Source organism: Arachis ipaensis, chromosome B5, assembly GCF_059453495.1.
Source record: "Arachis ipaensis isolate K30076 ecotype BB chromosome B5, ASM5945349v1, whole genome shotgun sequence".
In the NCBI taxonomy this organism is placed as follows: Eukaryota; Viridiplantae; Streptophyta; class Magnoliopsida; order Fabales; family Fabaceae; genus Arachis; species Arachis ipaensis.
Window position 1 is genome coordinate 138725586 of NC_142440.1, and position 18289 is coordinate 138743874.

Genomic DNA, 18289 nt, shown 5'->3' on the forward strand with positions numbered 1-18289 from the left:
TTTTTAGTATGTTTTTAGTAGAATCTAGTTACTTTTAGGGATGTTTTTATTATTTTTATGTTAAATTCACATTTCTGGACTTTACTATGATTTTGTGTATTTTTCTGTGATTTCAGGTATTTTCTGGCTGAAATTGAGGGACTTGAGCAAAAATCAGATTCAGAGGTTGAAGAAGGACTGCTGATGCTGTTGGATTCTGACCTCCCTGCACGCAAAGTGGATTTTCTAGAGCTACAGAATTCAAAATGGCGCGCTTTCAATTGCGTTGGAAAGTAGACATCCAAGGCTTTCCAGCAATGTATAATAGTCCATACTTTGACTGAGTTTAGATGACGTAAAAGGGCGTTTAACGCCAGTTCTACGCTGCTGTCTGGAGTTAAACCCCAGAAATACGTCACAAGCCAGAGTTGAACGCCAGAAATACGTTACAAACTGGCATTCAACTCCAAGATTGACCTCTACACGTGTAACATTCAAGCTCAGCCCAAGCACATACCAAGTGGGCCCCGGAAGTGTATTTATGCATCAATTACTTACTTCTGTAAACCCTAGTAACTAGTTTATTATAAATAGGACTTTTTACTATTGTATTAGTCATCTTTGGACGCCTAGTTCTTAGATCATGGGGGCTGGCCATTCGGCCATGCCTGGACCTTTCACTTATGTATTTTCAAACGGTAGAGTTTCTACACCCCATAGATTAAGGTGTGGAGCTCTGCTGTTCCTCAAAGATTAATGCAAAGTACTATTGTTTTTCCATTCAATTCAACTTATTCTGCTTCTAAGATATTCATTCTCACTTCAACCTGTATGTGATGAACGTGACAATCATCATCATTCCCTATGAACGCGTGCCTGACAACCACTTCCGTTCTACCTTAGATTGAATGAGTATCTCTTGGATCTCTTAATCAAAATCTTCGTGGTATAAGCTAGATTGATGGCGGCATTCATGAGAGTCCGGAAAGTCTAAACCTTGTCTGTGGTATTCCGAGTAGGACTCTGGGATTGAATGACTGTGACGAACTTCAAACTTGCGAGTGCTGGGCGTAGTGACAGACGCAAAAGGAGGGTGAATCCTATTCCAGTATGATCGAGAACCTCAGATGATTAGCCATTGACAAGGGTGATGCCTCCAGACGATTAGCCATGCAGTGACAGCGCATCGGACTATTTTCCAGAGAGGATTAAAAGTAGCCATTGACAACAGTGATGTCCTTACATAAAGCCAGCCATAGAAAGGAGTAGGATTGATTGGATGAAGACAGCAGGAAAGCAGAGATTCAGAGGAACGAAAGCATCTCTATGCGCTTATCTGAAATTCTCACCAATAATTTACATAAGTATTTCTATCCTTATTTTATTATTTATTTTCGAAAACTCCATAACTATTTTATATCCGCCTGACTGAGATTTACAAGATGACCATAGCTTGCTTCATACCAACAATCTCCGTGGGATCGACCCTTACTCACATAAGGTTTATTACTTGGACGACCCAGTGCACTTGCTGGTTAGTTGTATCGAAGTTGTGAATGAAAAACAATTTATTAAGACGTGCGTATAGAGTTTCTGGCGCCGTCGCCTGAGATCACAATTTCGTGCACCAAGTTTTTGGCGCCGTTGCCGGGGATTGTTCGAGTTTGGACAACTGACGGTTCATCTTGTTGCTCAGATTAGGTAATTTTCTTTTTGTTTTTATTTTCAAAAATTTTCAAAAAAATTTTCAAAAATCTTTCAAAAATTTTCTCCTTTGTTTTCGAAAAAAAAAATTTAAAATAAAAATATTTTCAAAAATATATTTTTCTTCAGAATTTTTAAGAATGAATTCTAGTGTTTCATGAAGCATGTTGAAGCCTGGCTGGCTGTAAAGCCATGCCTAATTCTTTTGGAATGGGTATGTCAGGCGTGTCATGTCTAAGTTACATACTAAAGCTTGGCTGGCTATTAAGTCATGCCTAACCCTTAGATTGGAGCTTTAGACTAAGAATACAAGATTCCTGGAATTCATATTAAAAATTTTGCAATCCTTATTTTTCTTTTTCAAATTAATTTTCAAAAAAAATACCAAAAAAAATTAGAAAATCATAAAAATAAAAAATATCTTGTGTTTCTTGTTTGAATCTTGAGTCAAGTTGAAAGTTTGGTGTCAATTGCATATTCATCTTGCATTTTTCGAAAATTTCATGCATTCATAGTGTTCTTCATGATCTTCAAGTTGTTCTTGGTAAGTCTTCTTGTTTGATCTTGATGTTTTCATGTTTTGTGTCTTTTCTTGTTTTTCATATGCATTCTTGCATTCATAGTGTATATACATGAAAAATTTTTAAGTTTGGTGTCTTGCATGTTTTCTTTGCATTAAAAATTTTTCAAAAATAAGCTCTTGATGTTCATCGTGACATTCAAAGTGTTCTTGGTGTTCATCTTGACATTCATAGCATTCTTGCATGCATTCATTGTTTTGATCTAAAATCTCCATGCATTGAGCATTTTTAGTGTTTTTCTCTCTCATCATTAAAAATTCAAAAATCAAAGAAATATCTTCTTCTTTTTCTTCTCATAAATTTCGAAAATTAGATTTGACTTTTTCAAAAATTTTTAAAAATCTAGTTATTTTTATGAGTCAAATCAAATTTTCAATTTAAAAATCTTATCTTTTTCAAATTTTTTTTCAAAAATCAAATCTTTCTTTATTTTTCTTAGTTATTTTCGAAAATTTTAAAAATATTTTTCAAAAATATTTTTCTTATCTTTACCTCCTAATTTTCGAAAATAACATCATCAATTAATGTTTTGATTCAAAAATTTCAAGTTTGTTACTTGCTTGCTAAGAAAGATTCAAACTTTAAGTTCTAGAATCATATCTTGTGATTTCTTGTGAATCAAGTCATTAATTGTGATTTTAAAAATCAAATCTTTTTCAAAACTAATTTCAATCATATCTTTTCAAAAATATCTTCTTATCTTATCTTTTTCAAAATTCGATTTTAAAATATCTTTTCTAACTTCTTATCTTCTTATCTTTTCAAAAATTGATTTTCAAATTTGTTTCAACTAACTAACTAACTTTTTGTTTGTTTCTTATCTTTTTCAAAACTACCTAACTAACTCTCTCTCTCTAATTTTCGAAAATATCTTCCCTCTTTTTCAAAATTTCTTTTTAATTAACTAATTATTTTAACTTTTGATTTTAATTTTTGAAAATTACTAACCTTTTTCAAAAACTATTTTCGAAAATCACTAACTCTTTTTCAAAAAAAATTATTTTCGAAAATCCTCTTGCTCTCTCATCTCCTTCTATTTATTTCTTCTTCTACTCACACAGGGGAACCTCCATACTGTGGTAAAAAGGATCCCTATTATTATTATTATTTTTCTGTCCCTCTTTTTCATATGAGCAGGAGCAAGGACAAGAATATTCTTGTTGAAGCAGATCCAGAACCTGAAAGGACTCTGAAGAGGAAACTAAGAGAAGCTAAATTACAACAATCCAGAGATAACCTTACAGAAATTTTCGAACAAGAAGAGGAGATGGCAGCTGAAAATAATAATAATGCAAGGAGGATGCTTGGTGACTTTACTGCACCTAATTCCAATTTACACGGAAGAAGCATCTCCATCCCCACCATTGGAGCAAACAATTTTGAGCTGAAACCTCAGCTAGTTTCTCTGATGCAGCAAAACTGCAAGTTTCATGGACTTCCATCTGAAGATCCCTTTCAGTTCTTAACTGAATTCTTGCATATCTGTGATACTGTTAAGACTAATGGAGTAGATCCTGAAGTCTACAGGCTCATACTTTTCCCTTTTGCTGTGAGAGACAGAGCTAGAGTATGGTTGGACTCTCAACCTAAGGATAGCCTGAACTCTTGGGATAAGATGGTCAAGGCTTTCTTAGCCAAGTTCTTTCCTCCTCAAAAGCTGAGTAAGCTTAGAGTGGATGTTCAGACCTTCAGACAGAAAGAAGGTGAATCCCTCTATGAAGCTTGGGAGAGATACAAAGAACTGACCAAAAAGTGTCCTTCTGACATGCTTTCAGAATGGACCATCCTGGACATATTCTATGATGGTCTGTCTGAATTAGCTAAAATGTCATTGGATACCTCTGCAGGTGGATCCATTCACTTAAAGAAAACGCCTGCAGAAGCTCAAGAACTCATTGACATGGTTGCTAATAACCAGTTCATGTACACTTCTGAGAGGAATCTTGTGAGTAATGGGACGCCTATGAAGAAGGGAGTTCTTGAAATTGATACTCTGAATGCCATATTGGCTCAGAATAAAATATTGACTCAGCAAGTCAATATGATTTCTCAGAGTCTGAATGGAATGCAAGCTGCATCCAACAGTACTCAAGAGGCATCTTCTGAAGAAGAAGCTTATGATCCTGAAAACCCTGCAATAGCAGAGGTGAATTACATGGGTGAACCATATGGAAACACCTATAATCCCTCATGGAGAAATCACCCAAATCTCTCATGGAAGGATCAACAAAAGCCTCAACAAGGCTTTAATAATGGTGGAAGAAATAGGTTTAACAATAGTAAACCTTTTCCACCATCCACTCAGCAACAGACAGAGAACTCTGAACAAAATACCTCTAATTTAGCAAACTTAGTCTCTGATCTATCTAAGGCCACTGTAAGTTTCATGAATGAAACAAGGTCCTCCATTAGAAATTTGGAGGCACAAGTGGGCCAGCTGAGTAAAAGGATCACTGAAATTCCTCCTAGTACTCTCCCAAGCAATATAGAAGAAAATCCAAAAGGAGAGTGCAAGGCCATTGAATTGATCACCATGGCCGAACCTGTAAGGGAAGGAGAGGACGTGAATCCCAGTGAGGAAGACCTCCTGGGACGTCCAGTGATCAATAAGGAGCTTCCCTCTGAGGAACCAAAGGAATCTGAGGCTCACCTAGAGACCATAGAGATTCCATTAAACCTCCTTATGCCATTCATGAGCTCTGATGAGTATTCCTCTTCTGAAGAGAATGAGGATGTTACTAAAGAGCAAGTCACCAAGTACCTTAGTGCAATCATGAAGCTGAATGCCAAATTATTTGGTATTGAGACTTGGGAAGATGAACCTCCCTTGTTCACCAATGAACTAAGTGATCTGGATCAACTATCATTGCCTCAGAAGAAACAGGATCCTGGAAAGTTCGTAATACCTTGTACCATAGGCAACATGATCTTTGAAAAGGCTCTGTGTGACCTTGGGTCAGGGATAAACCTCATGCCCCTCTCTGTAATGGAGAAACTGGAAATCTTTGAGGTACAAGCTGCTAAAATCTCATTAGAGATGGCAGACAACTCAAGAAAAGAGGCTTATGGACAAGTAGAGGACGTATTAGTAAAGGTTGAAGGCCTTTACATCCCTGCTGATTTCATAATCCTAAATACTAGGAAGGATGAGGATGAATCCATCATCCTTGGAAGACCCTTCCTAGCCACAGCAAGAGCTGTGATTGATGTTGACAGAGGTGAATTAGTCTTTCAATTGAATGAGGACTCCCTTGTGTTTACAACTCAAGGTTATCCTTCTGTAAACATGGAAAAGAGGCACAAAAAGCTTCTCTCAAAACAGAGTCAACCAGAGCCCCCACAGTCAAACTCTAAGTTTGGTGTTGGGAGGTCTCAACAATGCTCTGAACATCTGTGAGGCTCCATGAGAGCCCACTGTCAAGCTATTGACATTAAAGAAGCGCTTGTTGGGAGGCAACCCAATTTTTATTTATCTAATTTTATTTTTCTTGTTCTTTCATGTTTTATTAGGTTCATGATCATGTGGAGTCACAAAATAAATATAAAAATTGAAAACGGAATCAAAAATAGCAGAAGAAAAATCACACCCTGGAGGAAGACCTTACTGGCGTTTAAACGCCAGTAAAAAAGCATCTGGCTGGCGTTCAACACCAGAACAGAGCATGGTTCTGGCGCTGAACGCCCAAAATGGGCAGCATCTGGGCGTTTGAACGCCAGAATTGCACCCTGGAGAAGAGCTGGCGTTGAACGCCCAGAACAAGCATGGTTCTGGCGTTCAACGCCAGAAATGGGCAACAAATGGGCGTTCAACGCCCAGAACAAGCACCAATCTGGTGCTGAACGCCCAGAGTTGTGTGCAAGGGCATTTTGCATGCCTAATTTGGTGCAAGGTTGTAAATCCTTGAACACCTCAGGATCTGTAGACCCCACAGGATCACCTCAGGATCTGTGGACCCCACAGGATCCCCACCTACCTCCACTCACTTCTTCTCACCCCTCTTTCACACAATCCTATAAACACTCTTCCCCAAAACTCTTCACCAATCACCTCAATCTCTCTTCCCTATCACCACTTCACCACTCACATCCATCCACTCTTCCCCATAAACCTACCTCATAAACCACACCTACCTTCAAAATTCAAAATCAATTTCCCACCCAAAACCCACCCTTATGGCCGAAACACATCTCTCTCTCCCTCTCCTCCATTTCTTCTTCTTCTTCATCTATTCTTTCTTCTCTTGCTCGAGGGCGAGCAATATTCTAAGTTTGGTGTGGTAAAAGCATAAGCTTTTTGTTTTTCCATTACCATTGATGGCACCCAAGACCGGAGAATCCTCTAGAAAAGGGAAAGGGAAGACAAAAGCTTCCACCTCCGAGTCATGGGAGATGGAAAGATTCATCTCCAAAGCTCATCAAGACCACTTCTATGATGTTGTGGTCAAGAAGAAGGTAATCCCCGAGGTCCCTTTCAAGCTCAAGAAAAATGAGTATCCGGAGATCCGACATGAAATCCAAAGAAGAGGTTGGGAAGTTCTGACAAACCCCATCCAACAAGTCGGTATCCTAATGGTTCAAGAGTTCTATGCCAATACATGGATCACTAGGAACCATGATCAAAGTAAGAACCCGAATCCAAAGAATTATATTACAATGGTTCGGGAGAAATACTTAGATTTTAGTCCAGAGAATGTGAGGTTGGCGTTTAACTTGCCTATGATGCAAGGAGATGCACGCCCCTACACTAGAAGGGTCAACTTTAATCAAAGGTTAGACCAAGTCCTAATGGACATATGTGTGGAAGGAGCTCAATGGAAGATTGACTCCAAAGGCAAGCCGGTTCAATTAAGAAGACTGGACCTCAAGCCTGTAGCTAGAGGATGGTTGGAGTTCATCCAACGCTCCATCATCCCCACTAGCAACCGATCTGAAGTTACTGTGGATCGGGCCATCATGATTCATAGCATCATGAGTGGAGAGGAAGTAGAAGTTCATGAAGTCATCTCCCTTGAACTCTACAAAATGGCCGAAAAACCCTCTCCTGGGGCAAGGCTAGCTTTTCCTCATCTTATTTGCCATCTATGTTACTCAGCTGAAGCTTTCATAGAAGGAGACATTCCCATTGAGGAAGAGAAGCCCATCACTAAGAAAAGGATGGAGCAAGCAAGAGAGCCCATTCATGGAACTCAAGAGGCGCCTGAAGCTCATCACCATGAGATCCCGGAAATGCCTCAAATGCATTTTCCTTCACAAAACTATTGGGAGCAAATCAACACCTCCCTAGGAGAATTAAGTTCCAACATGGGACAACTAAGGGTGGAACATCAAGAGCACTCCATCGTCCTTCATGAAATAAGAGAAGATCAAAAAGCTATGAGGAAGGAGCAACAAAGACAAGGAAGAGACATAGAAGAGCTCAAGGACATCATTGGTTCCTCAAGAAGGAAACGCCACCATCACTAAGGTGGACTCATTCCTTGTTCTTACTTTCTCTATTTTTCGTTTTCTTTATTAAGTGCTTATCTGTGTTTGTGTCTTCATTACATGATCATTAGTAGTTAGTAACTATGTCTTAAAGTTATGAATGTCCTATGAATCCATCACCTCTCTTAAATGAAAAATGTTTTAATTCAAAAGAACAAGAAGTACATGAGCTTCGAATTTATCCTTGAACTTAGTTTAATTATATTGATGTGGTGACAATGCTTCTTGTTTTCTGAATGAATGCTTGAACAGTGCATATGTCTTTTGAAGTTGTTGTTTAAGAATGTTAAATATGTTGGCTCTTGAAAGAATGATGACAAGGAGACATGTTATTTGATAATCTGAAAAATCATAAAAATGATTCTTGAAGCAAGAAAAAGCAGCAAAGAACAAAGCTTGCAGAAAAAAAAATAGCGAAAAAAAAAATAGAAAGAAAAAGAAAAAGCAAGCAGAAAAAGCCAAAAGCTCTTAAAACCAAGAGGCAAGAGCAAAAAGCCAATAACCCTTAAAACCAAAAGGCAAGGGTAATAAAAAAATCCCAAGGCTTTGAGCATCAGTGGATAGGAGGGCCTAAAGGAATAAAATCCTGGCCTAAGCGGCTAAACCAAGCTGTCCCTAACCATGTGCTTGTGGCGTGAAGGTGTCAAGTGAAAACTTGAGACTGAGCGGTTAAAGTCAAGGTCCAAAGCAAAAAAAGAGTGTGCTTAAGAACCCTGGACACCTCTAATTGGGGACTTTAGCAAAGCTGAGTCACAATCTGAAAAGGTTCACCCAATTATGTGTCTGTGGCATTTATGTATCCGGTGGTAATACTGGAAAACAAAGTGCTTAGGGCCACGGCCAAGACTCATAAAATAGCTGTGTTCAAGAATCATCATACTGAACTAGGAGAATCAATAACACTATCTGAACTCTGAGTTCCTATAGATGCCAATTATTCTGAACTTCAATGGATAAAGTGAGATGCCAAAACTATTCAAGAGGCAAAAAGCTACAAGTCCCGCTCATCTGATTGGAGCTATGTTTCATTGATAGTTTGGAATTTATAGTATATTCTCTTCTTTTTATCCTATTTGATTTTCAGTTGCTTGGGGACAAGCAACAATTTAAGTTTGGTGTTGTGATGAGCGGATAATTTGTACGCTTTTTGGCATTGTTTTTAGTATGTTTTTAGTATAATCTAATTACTTTTAGGGATGTTTTCATTAGTTTTTATGTTAAATTCACATTTCTGGACTTTACTATGAGTTTGTGTGTTTTTCTGTGATTTCAGGTATTTTCTGGCTGAAATTGAGGGACTTGAGCAAAAATCAGATTCAGAGGTTGAAGAAGGATTGCTGATGCTGTTGGATTCTGACCTTCCTGCACTCAAAGTGGATTTTCTGGAGCTACAGAACTCGAAATGGCGCGCTTTCAATTGCGTTGGAAAGTAGACATCCAGGGCTTTCCATCAATATATAATAGTCCATATTTTGACTGAGTTTAGATGATGTAAAAGGGCGTTGAACGCCAGTTCTATGCTGCTGTCTGGAGTTAAACGCCAGAAACACGTCACAAGCCAGAGTTGAACGCCAGAAATACGTTACAAACTGGCGTTCAACTCCAAGATTGACCTCTACACGTGTAACATTCAAGCTCAGCCCAAGCACACACCAAGTGGGCCCCGAAAGTGGATTTATGCATCAATTACTTACTTCTGTAAACCCTAGTAACTAGTTTATTATAAATAGGACTTTTTACTATTGTATTAGTCATCTTTGGACGCCTAGTTCTTAGATCATGGGGGCTGGCCATTCGGCCATGCCTGGACCTTTCACTTATGTATTTTCAAACGGTAGAGTTTCTACACTCCATAGATTAAGGTGTGGAGCTCTGCTGTTCCTCAAAGATTAATGCAAAGTACTACTATTTTTCCATTCAATTCAACTTATTCCGCTTCTAAGATATTCATTCGCACTTCAACCTGAATGTGATGAACGTGACAATCATCATCATTCCCTATGAACGCGTGCCTGACAACCACTTCCGTTCTACCTTAGATTGAATGAGTATCTCTTGGATCTCTTAATCAGAATCTTCGTGGTATAAGCTAGATTGATGGCGGCATTCATGAGAGTCCGGAAAGTCTAAACCTTGTCTGTGGTATTCCGAGTAGGACTCTGGGATTGAATGACTGTGACAAACTTCAAACTCGCGGGTGCTGGGCGTAGTGACAGACGCAAAAGGAGGGTGAATCCTATTCCAGTATGATCGAGAACCTCAGATGATTAGCCGTGCTGTGACAGAGCATTTGGACCATTTTCACAAGAGGATGAGATGCAGCCATTGACAAGGGTGATGCCTCCAGACGATTAGCCATGCAGTGACAGCGCATCGGACCATTTTCCAGAGAGGATTAAAAGTAGCCATTGACAACAGTGATGTCCTTAGATAAAGCCAGCCATAGAAAGGAGTAGGATTGATTGGATGAAGACAGCAGGAAAGCAGAGGTTCAGAGGAATGAAAGCATCTCTATGCGCTTATCTGAAATTCTCACCAATGATTTACATAAGTATTTCTATCCTTATTTTATTATTTATTTTCGAAAACTCCATAACTATTTTATATCCGCCTAACTGAGATTTACAAGATGACCATAGCTTGCTTCATACCAACAATCTCCGTGGGATCGACCCTTACTCACGTAAGGTTTATTACTTGGACGACCTAGTGCACTTGCTGGTTAGTTGTATCGAAGTTGTGAATGAAAAATAATTTATTAAGACGTGCGTACAGAGTTTCTGGCGTCGTTGCCTGAGATCACAATTTCGTGCACCAATGAGCTCATCTGTTGGTTATACAGCCAACCCGACATGTCCTACTAGCTAACCATTGGACAGTCCCTCTGTACGCGCATCCCTAAGCTCAAAAATAAACCATGGGACGAAACCCAAGCTGACATGGGGGAGACAACACCCCAAGCTCAATAATATATATATGCATGCCCATGGGGGAACCCGGGATTTTAAAGTGTCCGGTCACATCTTACATACAGGGGGTCAACAAATGTCTCAATCATATTCAATCATAAATTAGGTTACATCATTTATTCATTCATTAACTCATATATGTATCTCCGGCACACTCGCAATATTCTCGCATCTCGTCAACAAATCGTAATCATTTAATAATCAATCATATTTCCTTATTCTCAATATAGCCTGATTCTCTTAACGGCCTCACACATCACTTTCATCATCTTATTAACTCAAGTGCGCTCTTCTAACCACAAGTTATATTTCCTAAATCTTTCTTCAAATCCAAGTTAACTACTTCTCCATAGCTTAACCTTTTCACCATACTTACAACCAAGGTGTAGGGTCTAAAAGAGTAAAAGTAGAGGTTTAGAGGTTCAAAATTAAGCTTTAAAACATAAAAATCTACTTTGCTGAAAATCGGGGTCACGCGTACGCGTGGGCGTACAATTTTGTATGCTCGCATATGCGAGATACCCAATCCGAATAAGTTGGTCGCGTCGCGTGCAGTGGTCACATACGCAAGTTATGCAGAACCGCAAAATGCTGAATGCTACAGAATTTTCAACTTTGCACTCCAAACTTTCGATGCGCATAACTTTTCTGTTTTAAAATATTTTTCATCCGCTCTTCAAACGGCGTAAACTTTACGGACCCAATTTTCATATGAAATAAGTTTGAAACAAGTTAGGGGTCCGGAAGCCAAGTTATGGCCCACCAAAGGTCAGCTAAAAACCATATTTTTCTCAAAAACACCAACCTCTATTTTTACCAAATTTTCATTTTCAAACTAAACCACTATCAATCAAAACACTTCCAAAACACCCATAATCAATTCCAAATGCTTATCAACCTTTTAAGCTATTCAATTCTCAATTCTTCAGCTCAATCAAGATTCTCAAATTAATACACTTCAAGTCAATACTCATCAATAATTATATAACAACATTTTTACATATACCAACTCATACTCATTCAGCCAATTCATGCTCATACCTAACCAATTCTCATTTATTCCATGACCCGTCAATACACAAATTCATGAGTTTCAACCCCAAGAATTCATAATAAACATAATCTCGTACTCAAACATTAAAGTATCATCATTAAATCACCAATCATCAACCCATTTCAAGACAACTCAATATTTTCATTAAGGTTACTAACTCATAACATACATACATGCTTCAACCTATCTTATGGTCATCTAACCTAAGTTTTCACAGAACATTATATATTAAATACGAGAAACCTAAATCATACCTTGGCCGATTTTCCGATAAACTTGGAACACTTCAAGCATTCCCGCACCGCAAGCTCATCAACACAGCCCCTCACCGAGGAACCTAGCTTCCAAAATTGATCTCAAGCTCTCATATCCTCAAATTAATTCCACTTCTCAACCAATTTCCAATCTAACAACATAATTACCACTATAATTAACATAGAATTCTCTACCTCAACATTTCAAAAGGAAATTGAGGAAGCTTACCTTGTCCACATATCAAGTGAGCTAAACCCAACAAAACCCGCAAGCTAACTCGAACCTAAATACCGAAATTAAACAAGATTCAACATGGATACACATTGAATTTTGAAATTGGGAAGGAGAGAATCTGAAACTGGAAAGTGAGTTTCTTACCAAATTTTTGGATGCGTTTTGTAGAGAATTTTGAGACGAATGCGTGGTCACTGACGGCTCGTCAATCGGAGCTCCGGATCAAAAGTTATTGGGATTTGAAGATTGAGCTAGGTTTTGTGCTTGGAAGGGTGTTCTTCCCTTTTGTTGAACCTATTCAGCGTGTTTACAAGAGTGAGGAGGGAGAGATGAGCTGAGCTCGTTAAATTGAGTGAGTTGGTTGGGCCATTGGATTTGGTTTGACCGGTTCGGCCCGTTTGGCTCAATTTTAGGCCAAATTCTCTAAAATTAGTGTCAGAATTCTTATTTTAATTAGCTCTATCTTATTTTACTATAAAATTTATATTTCTAATTTATTTTATTAATATTTAATTTATTAATTAATTATTCGATAATTTCACGGAGTTTACATCCTACCCACCTAATTAGAAATTTTGCCCAAAAAATTCAAATTCAGTTATCTGAGATAGGTGCAGTACTCGTTTCTCCTATTGGGTCCAAGTTCTTAGGTGTGTTCTTCCATCCCTATCTTTAATTCGTCTTATTATTACAATTAGTCTAATACATCTCGGTTGTAATTTCTTAATATTAATTGCTTACTAATCCCAATCTGTTGAAGTAACTGTTGAGTACGCGTAACTTCCTTCTTTGAATGATTTAGGTATTCCCTTCTCTTATCCGCACAACTTTTTAGTTGGCTTCGCGCAGTTAGAGTCTCAACTCAAATTCACTTACTCTTTCCGTTGTTTCGGCTCTCTAGTCTTCTGGGGTCATCTTAACACTAAGGTAATTAGCATACCATATAACCCTACTATTTCCTATTGTACATTAAATCCTCTAACCATTGTTCAGAGTCCTTCCATTAAGGCGTTGTCACGCTGTCATGATGTCGCATCTATTCGCCTCCTAAGCCCTTGGATAGTGCATGTGTAGGATTTTCGGATAGTTCCATTAGGTTTAGGTGTCATGAATTTCGGCACAGAGGCCACTCTTTTCTTTCAAGGAATTGGCATCCTAATGGTTATGCTTAGGAGTTGTACATGATGTTAAACCAAGCTCAAGTTAATTTTTAAAAGATATTAAGCCCAAAGTTGATTGAACTACTCAAATCGTATTCGTTAGAAGATAAAAGGATGTCCTATATGGTGATTGCAGTAAGTCTTAGAGATTAGTAAAAGTACACAAGAAGGGAATTAAGGTGTACCCCAAAGAGAGGATTGAAGTCCAAGCTTTATGGAGAGGGAATGAAGTCCATCAAGTCACATAAATCTTAACTAATGTCAACAGAATGCAAGTTCGCTAAATAGAGCAATTTCACTCGCAGTAAGCCCTAAGATTCAAGGATTTACACGATTACTCCAGGATAGGCTCAAGCTCCTTTCGGGGGAAACAAGATTCACGCAAGTAGGAAAATAGGATTGGAAAGTTGATCAGTTCATTATTCAAGAAGGAATTTAAGATGGACTCCCAATGTAAGTCACCAAAGAAAAAACTAGGTTGACTCACCGAGATATGTTAATGCGCTCCCTCACATATCATTCATCCTGTTGTTATCTTATTTTGCCTCAACATAACTGGTGCTTCATACCGGTAACACTTGATTGAACGGATTTCTTCTTCTATTTCGTACTCCTTCAAGCTCCTAAGTTCTACCGATTCTAATAGTGTTGTCGCACCACTCTTAACACTCCCGATCCCTAACCTATGACTCAAGTTGTATGCTTACTCTTTCAATCCTCTTCTACTACATGACTCTAGTTATTATTCTCCAAGAACCTAGTCACTTCATCTAAGCCAACCTAGTTACTCTAGTTATTATTCTCCAAGAGTTAGAGTATAATCTTTATATAGAGTCATCGTATTTCTGGTTTAATATGAATTCTAGGATTTGATATGGGGGTTGCAGTTTTTGGAATGCCTCTAGCTTCCCGGGACCTTATGTATTATCTATATGGGCACCTTTATCATACTGAGAGCCCCTGGTTCTCATTCTGTACATGTTTTGTTGTTTTTCAGATGCAGGACGTGAGGTACCTCGCTGAACGTGCTGGAGATTCTTTGGCAAGCGAAGATCTAATTTTTGGGGACAATTATGTTTTGTATATATATATATATATATACTCTGGCAGGCCTTCGTTTCGCAGGTCGAATCTGGAGCTTGCTATAAGTATTTTTTGGAACTTTGTATATATATTTATATTATTCTTTCCGTACGCTGTTATCTGTCTCTTTTCTATGCTTAAACGTTTTGAGTGCGATGCGACTTTCGAGTTCTATTTTGTTCAACTTTCTCTTCAAGGCTCCTAGTTAAACTATTCTTTATATATACATAAGTTCTATTTTATTTTTTAGAGGTCATAATATCTCACCATCTCTATTTACGAACTTAAGCGTAAAACTCTGTGTGGTAGGGTATTATATCTTTCCACCTCCAACCCTCTATGCATCCCATATTTTTTGTTCTTATAATCATTTGGTTCAATATTTCTGCCACTAGAATAAATAAGAATGGAAAAATTGGGTCTCCCTAGGATAATCCTCTTTCTATTGAAAACGGTACTCTATTTTTTATTTTTTATTAAAATTCTTTATTTTTATTTGTTCTTCTTCGTCTTCTTCCTTTTTCTTTTAATTTCTTCATTTTACTTTGCTTTCGGCACCTCACATTTCTTTGTTCATCTGCTAATTTTATTCTTTTTAATTTCTATTGACATTACAATTACGATATTGAGATGCCTACATTTTCTTTTAAATATATAACAAAATTTGAGTAAAACAAATTGGCATGTCCATTGAGACATTGTCAATAGATTTTAGTTTTGTAAAAAAAAATTCTACTCGCAGGAAGTTATGTAGTGACAAATTGTTTTTAGATACAAAAAAATTAGCGTCAATTGACATGTCAAAGTTATCTGCACCATCTTCTTCTACTTCCAATGATGAAAGACGAGAGGAAGTTGAAAATATTTCCATACCTTATACCACAAAGGCTACCTTATTGTCGGTGAAGCATGATGGTGTTGACCATGCCCATCATGGGTTAATTGCATCTCATACAAACACTATAAACACTATGGGGTGGCTGCTTAATGGCTTGCCACCGGAGTTTGTCCCCTCCATAGCGACACAAGATTTGATTAATCCTCTTTACTCACCAATTCAAAATCATGTTTGCCATAACTCATGTGTCAATGCTACCATAGAAAAATTTTCAACTTTTGTGTCACAAACTTCACTTGGTATATTACCTACTCCTTCAAACATAAGTACAATAAAAGATTATTATTCTTCTATTTTCCAAAGTATAAATCCAGTTTTTTCTAATATATCAAAAACATTACCATCAGAAAGTTTTATGGTTACTGTTGATACATTGACAAAATTTCATCCATAAGTAAATGAGAATCATTATAATTTGACAAATATATTGACTCATCACACGACAAAAATACTTAATTTTTCATTGAGTCGACAAATACTAAGTATGAACAATTAATCTATAAAGTAAATCAAATTGTTAAAATAGTTAGTATGAAAGAAAATAAAAATGATTTTATTGAAGTACAAGAGATAAATATAGAACAAAATTCTCCTGTACATAATATGCATTTGGGTAGACAAGATCAAAATAATGCTAATGTGATAAAAGATGATACTGGACTACAATAAAATATTAATCAAATTGTTGAACAAATTGATATTAGGGGACAAGGTGTCAATCAAGTAATTGAACAAATTCTGAAAAGATTGGAATTTAATGTTGGATTTATAAATGAACCTCAGTTTATGTCTCCTTTTTCTGAATTTATCCAACAAATTAAATTGCCTGAAGGATGGAAACTTCCTAAGTCATTAACTACATTCTTTGGAGAAGATGAAGAATCGTCAGTAGAGCGCAACACATTGTTTGCTATACTATCGAAATCAACGAGGTGACATCAAATGAATATTTAAAAATGAAATTCTTTCCCTCCTCATTGACAAGAAATGCCTTTAAATGATTTTCTAATCTAAAATCAAATTTCAATTCACTTTTGGATACAATTAGAAAATATTTTCATAAACAATTTTTTTATAGTAAATTAAGAATCGGTTTAAGTGATTTATTCTCTATCAAATGCAATGTAAGAAAATCAATTAATAAGTGTTTGGCTAGATTCAAAACCATGAAAAATAAATACTTTACTCTAGTTTTAGAATTTGAAGTTGTCAAAATAGCCATAAATAGATTAGAATTTGGAATTAGAATAAAGCTTGTAAATTAATAATATCATGACATGACTTAACTTACTGAAAATATTAGACAAATTGAACCGTTGAAAACTGAGAAAGAAGCAAAATATAAAGCGATGATAAAAAAAAAAGATTGAATAATCATCAAATGAATACATCTCATCGAATAAGCCTTGTAGAGGATGGTTGAAAAGAAAATTCTAAAGTACAAGGGAAATGACTTTTCTGCAAATAAGGGGTTATTTTGATAATAAAAAAATGACAAAAAAATGACTCATATTCTTTATTTTCTATCGACTTTCATCTTTTTTTCATTTTTTTTCTCTCTTTTCTATACATCTCTATTTCTTTTCTCTTTCTTATTCATTATAATCTTTTTTTTTTTGTTGTTTTTCTTTCTTGTTCTCTTATTTCTCTATTTCTCTATCTCTTTTCTCTTTCTTGTTTATCCTAATCTTCTTTGCTTTCTCTTTCTCATTTTAATTATCTTTTAAATTTTTTTCTTATCTTTTATTTATATTGTTATGGTTTTTACTTTTTCTAAACAAAAAAAATTATGCGTCAAGTTTAAAATCATGAGCAAAAATAATCTCTCACTCACACTTAGATATGTAGTTCGTAAGTACAAAAGCCTCATTGACTTAAAAATTCTGTTGAGACTATTAGCGCTTGGACTTAAAACTATTAAAATGTCAGTATAAAGATTTCAAAGGCTTAAAAATTTTATCAAATCTAATTGACACTTAGAGTTTAACATATGAAAGAAACGACTTCACGAAGTTAAAATTCTCTGTTATTTCTGGGGTTGAAAAAACTTATGTCAATTAATAATAATTAGAACAATGAAAGAGTATGTGTCAAAAACTCTCAATTGAAATGTCAAAGGTTAAGACAAAGGTCAATTGATACACATTTAATATGCCAAAAATTATAACAGATATCATTTGGCACACTTAAAAATTTTATACAGAAGAATAAATTCCATTGACAGTTAGATATTCAACTATCAATGTAAAAACTTTATAGACTTAGAAGTTCTGTTAAGTCTATTATTAATAGGTATTTAATCTACCAAACAGATATGTGTTCATAGTATTAACTTAAAAGTACTTGACACTTTCAAATTCACACCTCAACTTGTCAGAGATAAGATAAATGTCAATAAACAACTAAATTTTTTTATTTTCAATCATTGTACGTCCTCAAATGAGAAATCTTAGGAACATCTTATTAGACAAAAAATTATTATTACTTAGAAGAAAAAAAATATTTTGAGTAAATAAATATAAAATAATATTATTGTCAATTTATATTATTTAAGGTCAATTTTAATATATTAGAAAAGCTTCCAACTGACACTAGAAACAAAGTAGTTTTAACTAAATTTTGAACTAGACCCGAATTATAGGCCATGATATCTCAAAGATATACTGTCGGTGATAATAATGAAACGTGGAAGTAGAAATTGCGAAAGCAGTTATCAAATCAGCAACAGAGCATCAAGAGGTAACAAGTGCGGAACGATTATTCAAGTTTGAAAACTAACGAAAATATATTGTAGGAGTAACTGTCATTTGATATTAAATTAGTCTATAAATAGAATTTTAGACACACATTTTAATCACTTCAATTCTTCTTAGAGAACACTTAAAAAC

General features: G+C 36.1%; 1 non-coding gene across 1 annotated transcript; it reads right to left on the reverse strand.

Moving 5' to 3' along the window:
- Positions 1-3927: 3927 nt before the first annotated feature.
- LOC148565935 (small nucleolar RNA R71) lies at positions 3928-4035 on the reverse strand. Its single transcript, XR_015885537.1, has one exon. It is a non-coding gene; the product is annotated as a small nucleolar RNA R71 (small nucleolar RNA).
- Between the last annotated feature and the right edge of the window lie 14254 nt (positions 4036-18289).